At 36.9% G+C, this 19,322-nt stretch overlaps 1 long non-coding RNA gene across 1 annotated transcript; it reads right to left on the reverse strand.

Annotated features, from left to right (window-relative positions):
- Positions 1-2,808: 2,808 nt before the first annotated feature.
- On the reverse strand, positions 2,809-5,137 carry LOC111606166. Its single transcript, XR_002751936.1, has 2 exons — positions 4,956-5,137; positions 2,809-3,072 (listed from the first exon to the last, which is right to left on the reverse strand). It is a non-coding gene; the product is annotated as an uncharacterized LOC111606166 (long non-coding RNA).
- Between the last annotated feature and the right edge of the window lie 14,185 nt (positions 5,138-19,322).

Genomic DNA, 19,322 nt, shown 5'->3' on the forward strand with positions numbered 1-19,322 from the left:
AAATACATCATTGTGTTGGAAACACAAGGAGGATGTTTCCAACAATGATTCTTTTTAATGAAACAGTTTGCAGCACCAAAAAAAATAAAAAATTGCAAAAAACGAACATTTTTATCTGGTTTCTGGTGAAAAATAAGACAAAACTAACTTACCAGGTAGTTTATATCAGGTTGTTTTATGTCAATGATTCATTAATATTGATAAAAATATTATTTCTCTTATTTCAAGGGTGTCCTAACTTTCAGTCATGAAAGTGTTGAGTCAAGAACACTCAAAACATAAAAAACTCAAATAAAGCAAATTATAACGCAGTATTATATTAGAGCCACACTAAAAAAAATAATTTAAAAAGTGATATTACAATTTTATTCTCTTAATATTAGGACTTTATTTTCGTAATAGTACAATTTCAATATCACGCAATGTCACAACTTTATTCTCATAATATTAAACATTTTATCTCATAATATTCCGACTTATCCCGTTAAACTACGATTTTATTCTCATATTACTACAATGTTACTTTCGTAATGTAATTTTTTGTTTTCGGCCCTAATACTTCATCGTAACAAAATAAAGACGGATCATTTATTATTATTTTTTAAATAGGAAAAAGAAAATTCTTGTTAAAAAACCTAAAAAAGATTTTTCCACGCTGGTTGTATTAAACGAAAGCCGCTAATTTTTCAAATTCTTTTAGGTTTGGTTGAACAAATTCTAGCCAATAGAAACTGTAATCCTGTCAAAAAGCTTCCTGTCTTCATCCAAGGATAATAAATTCAGTAAAAGATTTTTTTTTTCGTTCCAGTAAAAATCTCTGGATAAACTAAGTTCTACTTAATATAAAAGTTTAGTTATAAAAAGATACTTTTTGTTGTACTTGACATTTTTCAAGAAAATTCTGAATAATTTTACCTTAATTAAAGAAATAAAAAGCTAATAAACAAATTTGTATCATTCTGGAACTGCAGCTTTGGGTCACAAAAAATCAATCCGAAGTGCCACAAACGGCCCCCGGGCCGCACTTTGGATACCGCTAATTTAAACAAGACCTTTTTCCTTTATTATAAGTTAGACAACATGGAAACTAGTTTTTTTTAATCAATATTAATGAATTATTGATATAAAACAATAAATCAATAATTATATGTTGCTGAAAAGTTATTTTTACGTTATTTTTGTCTCATTTTAAGTGTGTTAAGATATTTGAACTAGAAATTAGACAAAAATACTTGGCAATATTTAGTTTTTTCTAAAATTCCCAGTTAGAACCAGCTGGTAGAAACTATCTGACATCTGGACTCCCGACTTTCTCTTCCTCTTTGTCTCAGACTGAGTCGTCCCTCCGTCTCCAGTTTGTTCTGCCGCTTTGATGAAACTGAGAAATTAGAGGTCATTTTGGAAAGCTCCAAAAATAGAAGGCAATCCAAGTCTTTTTTCTTCCCAGTCACCAAGTCTCAGAGGAGTCTGGTGAAATCAGACTTGTTAGAGTGTAATAGTGGAACAATGTGAGACGCCCTGCCAGATAACACTTCATTAGATCCACGGAAAGGAACAGACACTTTTATTCAGGAAATACAGCCAAACCTGTCATCTGCTTTCTTAGTAAAAGGTTTCAAAATGTCTAAAAGAGTAAATTACCGACTGGTTTAAAGAAAAGATCCCAAAAATGGTGCAGATTATTCTGTTTTCTGTAATGATGATTTTAAATTACCACAAGATAAACGTCACAATTCTGAGATTCAAGTCAGAAGTCAGAGAAAAAAATGATTCTGGGAGAAAAAAAGTCGTAATTCTGATTTTAATCTTTGAATAGACGAATTTTGACTTTTGTACTCTAATTTTGGAAATCAGAATTCTAAGAAAAATTTCAACATTCTGAAAAATAAAAATCCTGGTGGAAAAAAATCCATCAGAATTCAGAGAAGAAAAAGAATCACAATTCTGAGAACAAGTAAAGATTTTGAGAAAATGTGTTTGAGATTTTATACAGTAAATACTTTATTTCCTTATAAATCTGACACACAACTTCATGTAACTCTATTTAAAGTTTACTATAATGTCAATGTGAACAAAAAACCTTGGCCTGTGTAGTTAAGTAATTGCAAATAATGATGTATAAAAATCTATTTGATGATGTGCCTTCAAACCGGAGACTTGATTTAGTGGGAAATTTAGAAGTCAGGATTCTAAATTTCTTAGAATTTTGACTTCTAGGAAAAAAGTCCAAATTCAGAGAAATACAAATTCTGGGGGGGAAAAGTCATAATTCTGAGAAAATGTGAAAATTCTAAGGAAAAGTCAGAATTCTGAGACTAAAAGTCAGAATTCCGAGAAAAAGTTACAATTTTGAAAAAGTTCTAAGAAAAGAGACAAAATTCTGAGAAATTAGAATTCTTGGGGAAAAGAGTCAAAAGTATGACAAAAAGTTAAAATTCTGAGAAATTTTGAAAATTCTAAGAAAACAGTCAGAATTCTGTGCAATAAATCAATATTCAATGTGGGTTTTACTTTCTGAAATGAGTAAAATACTGAACTTTTTTAGGATATCCTGTTTTGACATGTTCTTCCTTTCATCTTTAAAGCTCGAGTGGAATAAATATTTCTGCCCTGACCCTCACTGAATATTCTTATTTACACCTAAAAAAAAAGAAAAGCAGAAATTATTGCCCAGAAATTGTCAGAATTTGGCTTCATTTCTCCTGCAAATGTAGTTATTTATTCCTCGACATTAAAAAATGCTCAGGATGTCTTTTTCACAGTCAATTCTTAAAGCAAACAGAAAATAAGAGAGAAAAGCTCGATTGATTCATTTCAGCTGCCTTTTAATTGTCCTGTTCTTCACTCATTTAGCAACATGCAGCCTTGAGCCTACAAAGAGCTTCAATGACTGCTGCGTTCGCAGGCATCCCCACACAAAAGCCTCAGCGCCGGCGCCATTCAGCAGATAATTGAGAGGAGAGATTGGAGGCAGCATTTCAATCTGGGTTCATCTGATAGACTTTGATATTGCTGCATCCTTGTTTCAGCACGACTGCCAATGAAACCTCTTATCTGTTGGGCCAATAACATCTGAAAAGCAGAGAGAGGTCCAAAGGTTGCATCAGGACGGGAAAATGATGTAGAGGCGGATTGTTTGTTTTTTTTTTCTTTAGGAATCCATCAGCAAACAAGATGTGCACTGCAAAAACACAAAATCGTATTTTGTCTAGTTTCTACTGAAAATATCTTTGTAACTTTTCTACATCAAGACCCCCCAAACAGTCAGACGCTACTAAATATATGAAGAAACATCAACTTTTTGAATGTTTTCCATTATTTTTAATCAATATTTAAGGCTTATTACATTTAGTAGCATAGATTCTGCCTCATTCATTCAAATTTTAGTCGGCCAAATTTTAGGAGCTATTAGTTTTTTTTTTTACTTTGGTCATTTTAGTGCCAAAAACTTTAGTGTCAGTTTGTTCTGCTAGTTATGCTAGCAAACAAGAACTACACTGTTCTCATTTGCATGACAAATAACATTTCAATGCATTATTTTAGCTTTTATTTTATAAGATTAAAAATCTGATTTTTTTTTTTTTTTTTTAAAAAGGTAAAACTAATTTACAAGAAATTTTTCAGCAAGATACAGGAGTTTGTTTTAAGTAAGTAAATTTTTAATATTAATAAGACAAAAATACTACTTCCACCGGCAGATTATTTCACTTTTAACATGACATTTTTCCCATTTTATAAAGGAAATTATCTGGCATTGTAACTAATAATGGGGATGTATTGTGCAAAATTGTCATTTTGCACGTTTTTGTACTTTCGTTTGGGTTTCCACTGCTTCTAAGAAACATTTTCTTTTTGCAATAAGTTTCTGTTTATTATCTAGATAACGAACCCCATCAAAAACCTTCAGAATGTAAAAAACCTTCAGAATGTAAAAAACCTTCAGAATGTAAAAAACCTTCAGAATGTAACGTCACAAATCAGCAGGAACTGCCCCTCACCTAGTAACCCCAGCAAAGCCCACTTCGTAACCTAGCAATCCCAGTGGAATTCCGCCCGTAACCTAGCAACCCCAGCGGAATTCCAGCATGGTTGGCCACCTGCAGCTCATTTACATTTAAAGTGGCAGAGACCCTAAAAAAGCGCATTCTGACTAAACACTTATTATCTAAAATATTGAGTGCAAAAAAAGTGAACATGTTTTGTATAGACCATGTCAGGATAAAACTTTTTTGTTGGATGATAAATTGTCCTAAACAATGCTGTTGTTGTTTTTAGACCATTTTCAAGTAATATAATGGTAATAATGGCGTAATAATGAAAGAACACAATATGAAATATTAATACATTTTAAATCTTAATGGTCATTTCACATTGGAACTGTGGAGAAGCAGCATTCAGCTTCAACACCACAAATCTGGAATGTAGACTAAAAACCCAGCTGGTTAGAGTTGATTTTTTTATCATAGTAAATTAAACATTGTCCAACATTTTGATGTGTAACGACAACACTTGACAAAATGTAAAGTTTCTTGATTTACTTTGTGGTTTTATGTCTTTGTATTTCTCTGTTTTTATCCTGTAAAGGACATTGAACTGACTGTTGTTAAAATAAAACAACAGAAAGAACAAATAAAATAAATTATGAAGTCTCTGTAAACAAAATTGTCCTTCAAAAAAAGAGCTAATTGAAGACCGTCATTCAATTTTTGATAGAAAACGATAAATCATGCAAATGGAAATTTTTGAGTTTGTTTTACTTTATTGTGATACCTATCCCACCTGTTCAAGCAAACATGTGACCTTTAAGCAATTATTAACTCAAAACAAGCTCCTATATCTTGCTGAAAAGTGACTTTTGATGTATTTTTGTTTGATTTTGAGTGCACTAAGACATTTGCAGTAGAAACTAGACCAAAAATTCTTGGTAAGATTTTGTTTTTGCAGGACAAACTCACCAATTCCTGAGTGAGATTACTGGGTTAGCTCCCTCACTCCCACACAGGAGCGTCGGGAAATGACACACAGAATCAGCGGAGTTAATCTCGGCCAGAATCACCCGGGGAATAACGCTCCCTCAGCTCATCAGAGTCACAGGGAAAGTTGAGGAAGACACCTCCAGCAAACCCCACCATAACATATCCAATATCCCTGACATGTTGTGCTCTCCGCCCGGGTGTCCTCTACCGGGGGAGGGGAAACCGGAGATTAGATCATATTAGATAACAGGGCGCATGACCCGCTAGCTGGGATTTGGTGGCGTGTTTTCAACCTTTTTCCCATCACCGACGGGATTCGGCGGTTCTTTTTTCCGAGCCTGCTTGTATCTTGTCAGGGCTTCTTCCGGAAACGGACGGATCAAAGAGTGTTTTCCGACTCCTCGCTACAGATTTTCTGCATTTGCTGACAATGGATTCCCAGGCCACACCGCTGGTTAATTATCATCCCTTTATAGATTTGAAAAAACAGCTGAGCCCTGTCTTTTTTTTTTTTAATCCACAGACAATATTCCCAAAGACTGTATGCTCAAGCAAAAATCTAACAAAAAGGGAAAATAGGAAGGCAGCCAGCAGCAGACTGAGGGCTTGCTGCTTTCCTTAAAACAATAAAACTGTTTAACCTGTAAGGATAATGAATAGAAACAGCAGCTTTTAATTTAGAACATCTGAATCAGATACACAGGGCCGTCTCTAGGTTTGAGGGGGCCCTGAGCGGCCCCCGAATTTATCAAACTAAAATGAAGAGATTGCAAACTGTTTTAATTTCGGGCAAAACATAAAGGGCCGGCTGTGCCAGAATGTATTGGTAAAATCCATTAACACACTGTTAAAATGTTAATACACTGTAAAAACACAAAATATTACCAGGTGCTTTTGGTCTAGTTTCCAGTGAAAATATCTTAGTACACTTGAAATAAGACTAAACTGACTTACAAGTAACTATTCAGCAACAAATATGACCTTGTAAATAATTCCTTAATACTGATTCTAAATACTGAGGAAATGCAAAAATTGAGAAAGTCAAATCTCTGAGAAAAAAAGCCAGAATTCTACAATCAATTCAGATTTCTGAGTCTGAAGTTCCAAAAGTCAAAAATTTTCTACTTTTGAAACTCTGAAATTTTTTTTTTTTTTGTTAGAGAATTTCTCAGATTATTCTCACATTTTTCAAGCACATTTTCAACTTTTTCTGTCAAGAAAATTACTGAAATTAATCTAAAGATTTCAGAGGGTTTTTTCTAGCAATTTTTTCACTTTTCATCTGATATTTCTGAGCATAATCTCAATATTTGTGTCTTTTTTGTCAGAATTGTACACTTTTTAAAATAACTTTTTGAATCTAAAAAGGTCCTAACGCAATGTCGTACAACCGATGGCCAGCTCTACCTGGCTGTGATTATTTCTGCCAGTTTATCTGAAACCTGGACGCACCAGGAGGGAACGTCCCTGTCAGGGAAAATGAAGAAACTGATTGAAAGTTCACCTTTGCGAGAGCTGAGTCATGAGAAAACCCAGGAAGGTGACACGGCGCATAAGCAGGAAGATAATTAACCTCCACTTTGGTCATATTTGTAATTCAAAGGCCTGCTGAATAACACGGCGGCAGCAGCTTCTCGTTTTGCTTTTTTTCCTCTCATTTGGCCCATTTCAGTTCATCCTGTACTTCCCAGTTATTGGCGAACACAAGCCAGCTTGTTAGCTGGACGGCGTTTTGGCCGCTTGTCTCCCTGCCAGGTGCCGACTGGAACCGATCCGCTGGACCTGCTGCTGGGATAACGCAGGGGAAAGTCTCTGGGGTCTGAGTGGAGGGGTCGCTGCGGTCCACTTCAGCTGCTACAGACAAAACCCAACAGCTCCCTGCAGCTTTGAAGCAGACATCCCTCAAGGACGGCTGGCATTATTTTTTATCTCTGTAACATAATCAGCCTGCATGTATGGAAGAAGATTAGAGCCACAAAAAAAAATCAGAATTTTGAGTATAACTCAATTCTGTGTTAATCTATGTCAAAATAACTACACATTCTTTATGTTGCTGGCATATGGAAAAAATCACAACTGTTTTCTAATTGTAATGGGATTTGTAAACCTGCACTTTATCCACACAGAAAACGTGTCCAAAAATTTATTGGTAAGATTTGAGTTTTAAAACTAGAAATGACTGAAGGTGTATAAACTAAACAATTCTTATTGTGAGATTAATGGCAGAAATCTGAGAAAAAAGTCTGAATTTTGAAAAGCTAAAAAGCAAACAGTTCTGAGATTAACATCAGAGTTTAAAAAAACGTGAGAATTTCTAAAAAAAAAAAAGAAAAAAAAGAAAAGAAAACTGGATTTAGAGAAAAAAATAAGAATTTTGTGAAAAATGTCAGAATTCTGAGGAAAAGTGAGTGCTTTTGGGGAAAAAAGTCAGTTTTGAGATTAGCATAAAAATTTGGAGAACAAATTTTGAATTTTTTTCCACTTTTTTTCTTACGTTATTTTAACTTTCGTCACATTGTGTGTGAAAATCTCACACAAAAAGTGAGATTTGAAAAAAAATGTGAAAATACTAAAGAGAAATGTCAAAATTTTTGATAATAAAATCATATTTTTGAAAAAAAAAACAGAATTCTGAGACAAAATTTCAGAATTCTGAGAAAAGTGAAAATTTTGTGAAAAATGTCAAAATTCTGGGAAAAAAGTTTGTGTTCTGAAACTTTTCTGAGATCGAAGGTCTGAGATTAAAAGTCTGAGATTAAAATCAAATTTGTGAAAGAAAAGAAAATTCTGCAAAAAAAAAGAGTCAGAATTTTGAGAAAAAACTCAGAATTCTGAGATTAAAGTCAATACTTTATTTTTATTTTCTTGGTCCTAACCCTCTTCCATACGCATGCTCCCTGTATGCTCTTTTAACTAAAAACGCAGCTATGTAATATTCCAGACGCTACATGCGAAATTGGAGGTGAAAGATCGTTTACTGTATTAAATATGAATGACTTATTAGGGGTCTACATTCAGTGTCTGCAGCATGTCAGTCTGTTGCCTCACCTCAGTTTATCCTGACATCACACAACTCATTATGAGTAGCTGAGTCACACAGCTTCTTTTAAATGTTGATTTCACAGTTTTCTTTTTAAAGCTTTCGTTTCTACGAGAAGCTGCTTAAGTTGGGTCAGAACGCCAAGAATCTCTCTCACTTAGGAGGCGAAGGTAGAAGGAGGAGAAAGTCGATCCGCCTGCAGCTTTTTCATACAGATAAAGCACACTTGATATTAAAATCCTTCCCCAAATTAGAGGCGGATGTATAATTCAGTAGGTGGTGAACATCAGCTGGGCTAAAAGCAGCACTAATGAGAAGTGGGCTCGGTGCCTCCGAGGTAACGGCCCTCCTGTGTCCGTCTGCTTTAATGTCTGGCCCAAAACACAACGGCTGCACCCACAAACAGGAGTGTGTGTTGACAGAGTAAACCCCCAGTCTTCCTGTTTTATGATAAAACCATGAAAAACTGTTTCCTCTTGTTGGTTAGAAACTCTGTTAATTTTCCTATTGCTGTCGAATTCTGATGGGAAAGACGAAGATCCGACACATTTACCACATCCTAACACCAAACTATCTCTGCCTAGCTGGGATGGAGGGATGGAAGATTGATAAATACATGGCTGCACAGATGGATGGAAGATTAGTAGATGGATGGATGGATGGATGGATGGATGGATGGATGGATGGATGGATGGATGGATGGATGGATGGATGGATGGATGAACAGACGGTTGATTAGGTGGATGGATGAATGAATGTATATGTCTGTAAGTACAGCAGTGGTTACTGGTTGTTTGTTGGTTGCCATGGTGACCCTCCACTCCACCAGCCAATACTGGTTGTGTGTTATTGTCATGGTGAAGCTCCACTCCAGCAGTGGTTACTGGTTGTTTGTTGGTTGTCATGGTGACCCTCCATTCCAGCAGCGGTTATCTCTGCCGCCCCAGCCGCCCCTGAAGCATAAATGATTTAAAGTGAAGGAAAAACAAAGCGGGCTGTCATCCATCGCTCCCAGAAACCCTGACATGCGTCTGCATCGGATCAGTCTGAATACGGTTTGAGCTACAGTGACTGACGTGATGAAGATGATGGTGCGACTCAGCAGAGGTTCTGAGACTTTATTGGTTAAAAGCTTTCTGATGGCTTTTCGGGCATCTGCAATGTTTCAAACGGCTTCTTCAACTTTTGTGATAAAACCATGAAACGACTCTTCCTTCATGTTGGGCGTCACGCTGTTCATTTTCCTATTGCTGTCAAACTCTGATGGGAAAGACAAGGTTCATTTATCACATCCTAACACCAAACTATCTCTGCTTAGCTGACATCACAGACAGATGAACGGACGGATGGACGGATGGATGAATTGCAAACATGTGAATGGTCTCATGGATGGGTGGATGAATAGATAATTTTATGGACAGATAGACAGATTGATGGATGGACTGATGGATAGATGCAGTCCTCCTCTCTGGCTCTGAGACTCCATGTTGGATCCTCCACAGGTTACTGGTCCCAGTAGACCAGAACCAGTCTAAAGATCCCAGCAGAGTCAAGGTAGCTAATATTCCCACAAAGAAACAAAGAAACTGGTTTCACTGCCAACAGCCAAGCCTGGGGGACCAGCTGGCCAAGTCCTGGCTCCTGGGACTGTACCAGGCCGCCACATGGGCCCACCAGAACCAGCTGGGTTCTATCTTCACCCAAACCCCGATACAGGAAGATAAAATAAACTCCAACACATTTTTCAGAACATCTAAGAACAGTTCACCAAAATTCTGAGATTTTTTAACTTTCCGCTGCAAAATTTATTTTTAATTCTTTCCAGAGATGTGTGATTATTTTTAGGTTGAGAAGCCCTGACAGCTGTGGCAAAAACTTTCAGCTGCATTTAGGATCATTCCACGGAACCATTCAGATTTATTTTCTAACTTTTTATTTTTTTGTTTTTGTTCACTTCAGAGGGAAGTTTTTCCTGTCCTGCAAAACAAGCACAAACCATTCAACAAATTGATCGGATTCTAACTGGTTTTCATGAGTTTGGATGCTGACTTTCCTTTTTCACTAACTAAAAATCAAGACTTTTTAAGACCACAATGAATAGACTTTAAGACCTACAGTATATCTACAGAGAAACATGCAAACTTCACCAACGTAACTGGCGACACGTTTAAGACTTTTTAACACCTTTATGAATGAAGTTAAAGACCCAACTTTATTCATAATGGTCTTATAAATAAAGACCTGGCAAAAAAGCTAGCTAGCAAGGGCATGTCAACAGTGAATCACCGGTAGTCTCAACTATTTCAAGACATTTTAAAACCATTATGAATGGAATTAAAGACCACATAAATGTATGAACTTCACATTTTAAAACCTTAGTGTTAGATACAGGAAGTCAAGACATAAGGATTCCTCCCCTCAACAGGAAATCTGTTGAATACAGCAGAGTACTTTACAGAGTACAGCAGAATACAGTGTGTCCGAAGAAGAACTTGAAATTCTTCAAGAAGTATACACTGGATCACTGGAACAAGGTTATTTTCTCTGATAAATCTCGTGGTTGTAACATTTGGGGAATAAATTGCCAGAGCTGCCATTAGTCCTGTGTAGTTTCCAAAACTTATGCATCCTGAGCCAATGCATGTGTGGGGGTTGCTTACCATCCAAAGGAGTGGGCTCCACCATAACCGTCCAGGAACACCGCCATGAATACAAGGACAACTTCTACAGCATGGGAAGTGCCATGGGAACACAATTTCCTCTGACTGTAACATAAAAGTTTTGGATCTGTGGTCAGTAAACTCCTCACATGCTAAATAAGAACCAGAAATGGACATTTCAGGCAAAAATACTGTTCCAAAGTCACTTCTCACTCATTGGTTTCTACCTACCTTATCATAACTCAAACTGTGTCATAACAAACGGCTTGATTTTTATTAATTGCTGTCTGAATGATGCCATTGTAAATAAAGCACGTTTTCGGAACCATTCCCTATCTTATTTTAGAATGAAAAACTAACCATCTGTTGCAAACTGATAATCTGAGGCCGTCATCTGTACAACAAGCCCTACGAACCACAGGGTTATGGAAGCGAGGAGACAGATCTGCTGACTTTTTGACCATTTTTCATATTTAGGATCACTACATGAGGGCAACCGTAGGCTGTTTTCACACCTGATAGTCCAGTAGACTTGGTTCAATTGGGGACCAAACTGGTAACATTTATTACATTTTCAGCTGCTATGGTTCTCTTTCACACTGCCCTGAGTCGAACAAACCAAAATAATTGAAAAACCTGCTCCCCTCCTCTCCTGTGGGGGCGCTGCCCCAAGAACCACTGAAGGAAACAACCCAAAAACTCCTGAAGAAGGCAGCACAACTTCCTGTTTCACAAAATGGAAACAAAAATGGAGTAGCATCAGATTTTAGCGCTAGCTATTTCTCTAGATAGCGAAAGACAGCAAAGAGTTTATTTTGGCTTTGCTGACCCAGAATTCCTTGCTCTTTAGTCCACTTCCTGATGCGGTCTCCAGTCCGCTTGGGGTTCACATATGCATTTGAACCATAACAAAGTTCACTTCAGCCAAATCAAAACCTAGGTTTGTAGGCAGACCAGAGATTGATTTTTTGTTTCAATTTTGTATTCAGATCTCTTCAAATAAACCAAACTTTCTAGACCAACAAACAAAAGTTTGATTAAAGCAGATTAAACAGAGCTGGTGTGAATCCACTCCAGTGGTTTGTTTGCAAACTTAAATTTCTGCACATATTTCAGGATGTTGTGCATCCCTCCAAACAATAAGAGCAAGTATAAACATAACTATTTTGATAATATAGCATATTCGTATTGTTTCATGGCTCAACTTACCCAGAGTAGGAGGTAAGTTGAGCCGTATCCCCAAATTTACCCCCAAGCTGTTTAGTAAACAAAATGTTTCTTTAGTGTGATTAAGAAATGAACAACATTTGGAAAGAAAGCGCTAAAACGGGGACTCCATCTTACTCCAAAGCTAGCATTTCGACTTTATTAGTACCCACAGCTAAAATGCAACACTTATTTTCAGTTTGTGAGCTCATGTTGTGGCTCATAAAAAACAAAATGGATATATAAAACAAATTTAAAAATATCTATTAAGATCTAAGCACAATTCTTATGAAGCTTATGATATACTAAAAACATTTTTTTAGGAAATAAAAGTCCACCGACTTAATCCACAATATATTAAAAAAAAGAAAAAAAAGCCTTCCTCCAACTATTTGCCCCCATGATCAGTGTTTGTTACCGTAGCAACAAGGGCTGGCTCAGTCTCCTCTGTGGGAGCGTTAAGAAGGCAACAATGGCCGCCATCGGTAGAATTTGGTCCAGAAGTTGATTTATAACAAACTAGAGAGAAAAAGCAAACTTTTTAAAGCATAATAACCAAGAATGGAAACAACAACAACAAAAAGAAAAACATTTTTCACCTTAAATTACCAACTACCCTTCCATTCCTGTTGGATCTCACAATGGAATTTGTCAAAATACATTTTTTAAAAAATCTCTTATTAACTTTGCCATCGTTAAAGGTCATGACACAAAACAACCCCTTCAGGGAAGCAGAGGACAGCATTTTAGCTGCTTGTTGACGTCCACTTAGTGAGAAAACTCTCCTCTCTCCAGGCCCTCGTGGACAACAAGCTCGTTGACTGTCCACAAACGGGCCAGAGGTCTCCGGTGTCCTGGTTCTGTAGGACGGGTTGTTCAGAACCAAAATCACAAGGACTGACCTCAGAAAGAGCCACTTCAGGATGTGGATTATTTTATGTTTTTACACCATTCAATAAGAGCCACTATGAACAATCACTCAAAAAAGAAAAAAAACAAGTATTGAGGAAATTTTATACTGTCAAAGGAAAATACATTTTTGAACACTATCACATTATAACACGATACTTATATTGGATAAATGTGATATTACATTGTATAAATGTCAAATATAGTACAAATGGGATAATTATAGTATAAACTAGATTTTGTATAAACATGGAGAACGAAAGTAATAATTATAATGAATAAACATGATTATATTGTATAAACCTGTTCTTATATTGTATTAATGTGATAATTATAATCACTTCTGACCTGTCTGGATGACCTCTTTTAGGGCATCTTGTCACTTCAAATCCAAATAAGTTGCAGCTGGCCATGCCAGTTTGACTTTGGTTGCTAGACAACGGACTGGGCTCGGCTGAGGTTGCTAGGTAACGGCACAGAGTGACCCAAAAAAAGAAACATTTTTGAAACAGCTTGTTTTCCAGATAGCAAAAAACATAAAGTTATTGCCAAAAACAGACTGGGTGTTTTTTTTTTTGTTCCTTTTTAAGTGGTTGACAATCAAATGAGAGCATTAAATTGTAAACGAATGTCATAAATAAATGTAAAATAAACATTGGTTGGTCACATTTAGGTTTGTGGTTGCAAGATCACAAAAAGTTTAAAGAGAATAAATGCTTTCTGAGGTAAGAAAACATCTAATAACAGGCCCAAAATGTGCATTACCAGAGTTTTTCCCTCACCTCAGGGCGAATATTAACTTCTGATTTCAGCGTCTGTTGCAGAAATTGTCACCTTAAGGGAACCTGCAGCTAAAAGCGCTAACTCAAGCGTTAACTCAAGTCACACTACTCAGATAAATATTTCAATACTCTGTTCTATGATTTCCAGATTCAGCAACTGTTTAACACAGGAAGACCCCAGAGGAGTCAGCAGATCTGTGCAGATATAACATCAGATTCAGGTGCTGGGAGAGACGCCTAATGCAAGCGGTGCCGTTTCTGGTCCAGAATGAAGAAACAGAACCAAACACTTAGCAGGACTAGCCGCCATGTTCTGCTGGGTCAGACAGCCAGCAGAGTACAGCTGATCTTCAGGCGAAATTCATTTTACTTCTGTCCAATGGAAGACATCCAGCGCTGAGGCTTTGAATGTCGCAGCTCTTTATCAAGAGCTGCGACATTCAACTTTGGAGTGAGAAAAGAGAAACCACATCAAAGCCTGAGCTGCGGTGATGTTACACAGATCTACATTTCTCTGACAGAGTCGCGTCCCTGCAGGGCGAAAGGAGGTCATCATCCGCCTGGAACATCCAGAGCTGGATACAACTCTAAAACATCTCAGCCCGCATCAAATTACACATTGTTGCATATGGAGGGCTTTTTCTTACACTTTTACACTGCAAAAACACAAAATTACCAAATTCTGGTTTATTTTCCAGTCCAAATATCTTAGTATATCTGAAATAAGGCAAATCTAACTTACAAGTAACTTTTTGAAAGCTTGTTTGAAGTCAATAATTCCTCCTGAGATTATTTCACTTATTACATGTGAATTAATCTGCTAGTTGAATAGAACTTTTTAATCAATATTAAGGAATTATTGACTTAGAACAAACTTTTATATCTTTCTGAAAGTTACTTCTAAGTTAGTTTTGTCTTATTTCAAGTGTTTTAAGGTATTTTTAGAAGAAACTAGACAAAAATAACTGCAGTGTTAGCTACACCACGACCTCTGCTAATACTGAGTCACTCATGTTTTAGTCCGATTTAATCCAACTCCAGCTTGTCTAGAAAGTCCGGTTTGTTTGGGGAGGCGTGAATGCTAATCGAGCTCTGGTCCGCCTAAAACTTCAGTCTGGGTTCCGTTGAAGTGAACTATGGTTCAGTTTGAATGCCTATGTGAACGCCAAGCGGACCAGAGACCAGAAAGGGGACTATAGCGCAGGGGATTCTGGGTAAATACAATCAAAATGAACACACTAGCCTAGCAGTAGCAGGAGAAATGGTTTGAGGTCTTTTATAAACGACAAAAGAGAATCGTTACAACCGTTCATATCTGATGCTGACACATTTTTGTGAAGAAGGAAGTTTCATTCAGTGTCTTCTTCTGAGGTTTATGTGTCGTTTCCTTCAGTGATTCTTGGTGCAGCGCCCCCGCAGGCAAGGATGGGAACAGCTTTTTCATTTAGTTTGGCTTGTTTGACCGCAGCAGCTGAAAATGCAAATGTTGCAACATTCGTCCTCAATCGTGTAAAACAGCCTTATAGATGTTACATTTAGAGCTCTAGATAAATATTAAAGAGTTTGAAAAATTGCGTATCATTTCTTCTTGAAGGCTAATACTGAAAAACATGAAGCTGTGAAAGTAACAAAGCTTCTTTTTCAATGTTTGATTGCAAAGAAATAAAAACTTTTTAGATTTTTTATGCTTAAAAAGAGTTTTCAAGCCATTTATACTTCTGCTTCACTTTTTGTTGATTTAAGGGAAGCTGTGACAAAACATGAATAAGTTCAATAAAATTTGAAAGGAAATTATTATTTTCTCCCTTTTATTGCACCAAAATTCACACAAAAAGTAGCAATTAATGTGATAGTAAAATGCTGAGAGCTTTTCATTATCTATGACAATAAATTTCAGCCCTATTTCATTTTTTTACTCTCTCATATGTTTAACAATTTGAACAGTAGATAAAGCCTCTAATTGCACCGTGTTTTGATATAAAACAAGTCAGATAAACCAGGAACGTGGAAGCGCCCGGCTGAGTGCTCCGGCTTATTAGACCAGAGGACTGCCTGCTTGGTTTATTGCAACGCGCTCCCCCGTCATCCATCACCTTTTAGCACTGCTGATTATCCCAGCAAACGATAATTACAAGGCGCAGCACTGTGGAGTGGAACGCTAACGGTTATCTGACCAGCTGAACAAGGAGAGAGCAGAACAAGAACGCCGGCCTGACCTTAATCGTACCGCAGGGCGGCCGCCACGGCGCGTGAGCGACCACGTGACCACGCTGCGATTGTGTAGATGAGTGGCTGGGTTCGGGTTCAACTGTGCCGCCCATGACCTTTTCCTCCTTTTCTTTCCTTCACACGCTGCTCTTCAAGGTGGGTTTTGTAATTCAGCTGTTTCTACAAACAAGGATTGAGAGACAAAAATCTTATTATTTTGGCTTCTTGCTGCAGAAAAGATACCTAGCAGTCTAAAGGATGCACAGTGAAACCAGATGTTTACATACACTGACTAAAAATATATTTTTTTCTCACTATTTGAAGATAAATCAGAACAAAATTATCTTAATTTCTATTTGCTAAATGCCAGAAAACTTGACAAGAACGTGTATTTTTTAGAGATTTTTTGTAACTCTTTTTAATTCAAATACAATTGGTCAAACCTTACACAAACTTATGATACAAACAAACGCATTTGAGGTAATTGGAGTCACACCTAAGGATTTATTTTAAGGTTACACTGCTTTCTTGTTTGACACAATGGGAAATTCAAATAAAATCAGGAAGAGAACTGAACAGCTGCTCCAGTCTGGTTCATCTTTGGGAACAATTTACCAACACTTGAAGGCACCAAGTTCAAAGGTTAAACCGATTATAACAAGTATAGACACTGTAGCGCTCAGGAAGGAGGCGAGTTCTGGTCCAAAACATCCAGATTGACCCTAGAAACTGGTAGGATAGTGTCTCTATCCATATGGGCTGAATGGCCGCTCAGCAAGGAAGAAGCCATTACTTCAGAAGAAACATAAAAAAGCCATATTAGACTTTCCAAATGATCAAAGATCTTCGTTTTTGCAAACATGATTTGTAGTCATGTGGAACTGTTTGACCATAACGACTGTAGCTAAATTTGGAGTAAAAAATGGGGACAGTTGTACCCTCCTAAATGTAAATTTTGGTGGTGGCAGCATCATGTTGTGAGGCTGTTTTGCTGCAGGAGGAACTGGTGCACTGGTACTGGAACTGGTACATAAAACAGATGGCATCACGAGGAACAAATATTATGTGGAAATATTGAAGCAGGAAGTAAAATATTAGAAGCAGATTAGTCTTCCAGATTACACAGTAACCAAAGGAAAAAATCAAAGTTTTAGAATGGCCTAGACAAAGTCCTGATCTTATGGAGAAGTTGTGGGAAGATCTGAAAAGGCATTTTCAGGAGAAATGGACCAGAAACCTGACCAAATGTATGTAAACATTTGAAGACAAATCTCTAAAAATGGTCTCACTATATTTTCTTAACCTAAATCAAGTGAATTTTGCTCAGATTTAACTTCAGACTGAGGAAAAACTGCATTCATTGTATATAAATGTCTGGTTTATAATGTGCTCTTGGAGTAAATCTTACATTTTAGGGATTGGAAGTAGAGTTGGGTTTTAAGACATGAAGGCGTGTAAAGGTAATAGAGGTTGAAAGGGCGTAAAGGAGCCCGGACATGGAGGGATCTGAAGGTGAGAAAAAATCGTAGGCAGATGCCAGTGAAGGTGAATTTAGGTTTGAGAGATGTACTGCCATGGATTTATGAAGGTGAGATTCCTGGAAGCCTCATTTTATGATGAACTAGAGTCCAAACAGGACTTCATTACCCAGATAGAAGGTTAAAAAGTGTTTCTGCCTCACTCAGAAAGTGACAAAAGAAGAAAAAAAGTGATTATTTTGAACTTTGGATGATTATTGGGCCTTGCTGGTGAAGACGACAACATTTTATTTAAATAGATTTTTGAACACAGCTACATCCACAAAAACAAGCCAGGCAGATCCATTGTAAGCTCCTATTGTGTACTCTCAGTGCAGATGCCCCAAATATATACAGTAATTAACATCGACTCTCCAAGGAAAACCTTTGTAATAAGGACAAAAAAAAAGATAACTCAACGTTTTGTAATCTAACAAGAAATATAAATGTTGCTGACACAGACAACAGTCCTGAGAACCCTCAGGAATACCAGCAAAAATTAGACTTTTCCAAATTATGACAGTTATGCTAACAGCTACTCATGTAAGCAGCTATATGCTACTACATCAGATAAAAAAATCTACTTGTGCTAATTGCCACTCAAGCTAACTGCAGTTTGAAACTTCTAAGGCCAACTTCTATTCAAGCTAGCTACTGCTTATTAACTTGTTGGGCTAAAAGCTTTTCAGGCTAACTACAATGTAAGCCCACACTAATTGCTACACTGCCTAACTGTCGTTCAAGCTAGCTAGAGAAAAGCAACACAGTCATTCAAGGTAAAAAAGTATTTAGGATAGAAGCTACTTAACTAGCACAACAGAGACAATGACAGAGTTGATTCTATGAAAAAGATCAACACTGTTTCATCGGAAGAAATTGTTGCTAACTGCAACACTGACTGTCTCTTAACCTAGCTATACAATTAGTAGCTAGTAAGAAAGGCAACCCAATCATTCAAGCTAAAAGTTTAGTCTAAATATTACTTTTTGAGCAGGATGGACATGGTGTCAGACTTGTTTCTGTGAAATGGTTAGTATAACTTCACAGAAAGCTTACGCTAACAGCTATACTGACTGTCCCTCGAGATAGCTACTAAGAAGGGCATTACAAGATTTTAAGCTTAAAATGTATAGATATTACTTAACAGCATAGAGAAGGCTTGGATTCTGTGAAAAAGATTAACAGTTTTACCGAAAGAAACTGTACTTAGCTTAAGATAACCTCTACACTAACTGCCCCTCAAGCTAGCTACTAAGAAAGGCGACAATCATTCAAGCTAAAAGGTATTTAGGCTAAAGAGATACAAGCTTGATTCTGTGAAAAAGATTAGGATTTATTCACCAAAAGAAATTGTAATTAGCCTATGCTAAATGCTATGCTGATTAACTCACTCTTCAAGCTAGCCACTAAGAAACTCAACACTATTATTCAACCTAAAATACATTTAGGCTAAATAACCAGCAGGACAAAGATGGTGAGATGTTTGTTTCTATGATGTATTCACCTAAAGCTTATGCTAACCACTACACTGACTAACTGCACTTCAAGTTAGCTGATAAGATGACACAATCATTCAAGTTAAAAGATATTTAGGCTAAATGTTACTTAAATACCAAGGTAGAGCTCAAGCTAACCGGTACAGTAACTGCCCTTCAAGCTAGCTATGAAGGAAGGCAACAAACATTCAAGCTAAAAGGTATTTAGGCTAAATGTTACTTAACTAGCAGGATAGTTAAGTAACATTTAAGCCAGACACTATCAAGCCAGAGATAGTGTCTGGCTTGATCTTGTGAAAAACAGTTTTACCAAAAGGAAATAGGATTTTATCACCAATAAGCTAGGAAAAGCCACAGGCACAGCGTCAACTCTTATTTCTTGGAAGGAAAATATAAAACTACTAGCTTTTGTTTAAAACTTTTTCCCACGCCATAGTTATGACCTTTCAGGAATAATAATGTATTATTTTGATGGATTTTACTGGTTGAAGAGACCGCAGAGAAGTTAAAGTTGCTCTGACCGCATTC

The sequence above is a fragment of the Xiphophorus maculatus genome, chromosome 21 (genome assembly GCF_002775205.1).
Source record: "Xiphophorus maculatus strain JP 163 A chromosome 21, X_maculatus-5.0-male, whole genome shotgun sequence".
Taxonomy (NCBI): Eukaryota; Metazoa; Chordata; class Actinopteri; order Cyprinodontiformes; family Poeciliidae; genus Xiphophorus; species Xiphophorus maculatus.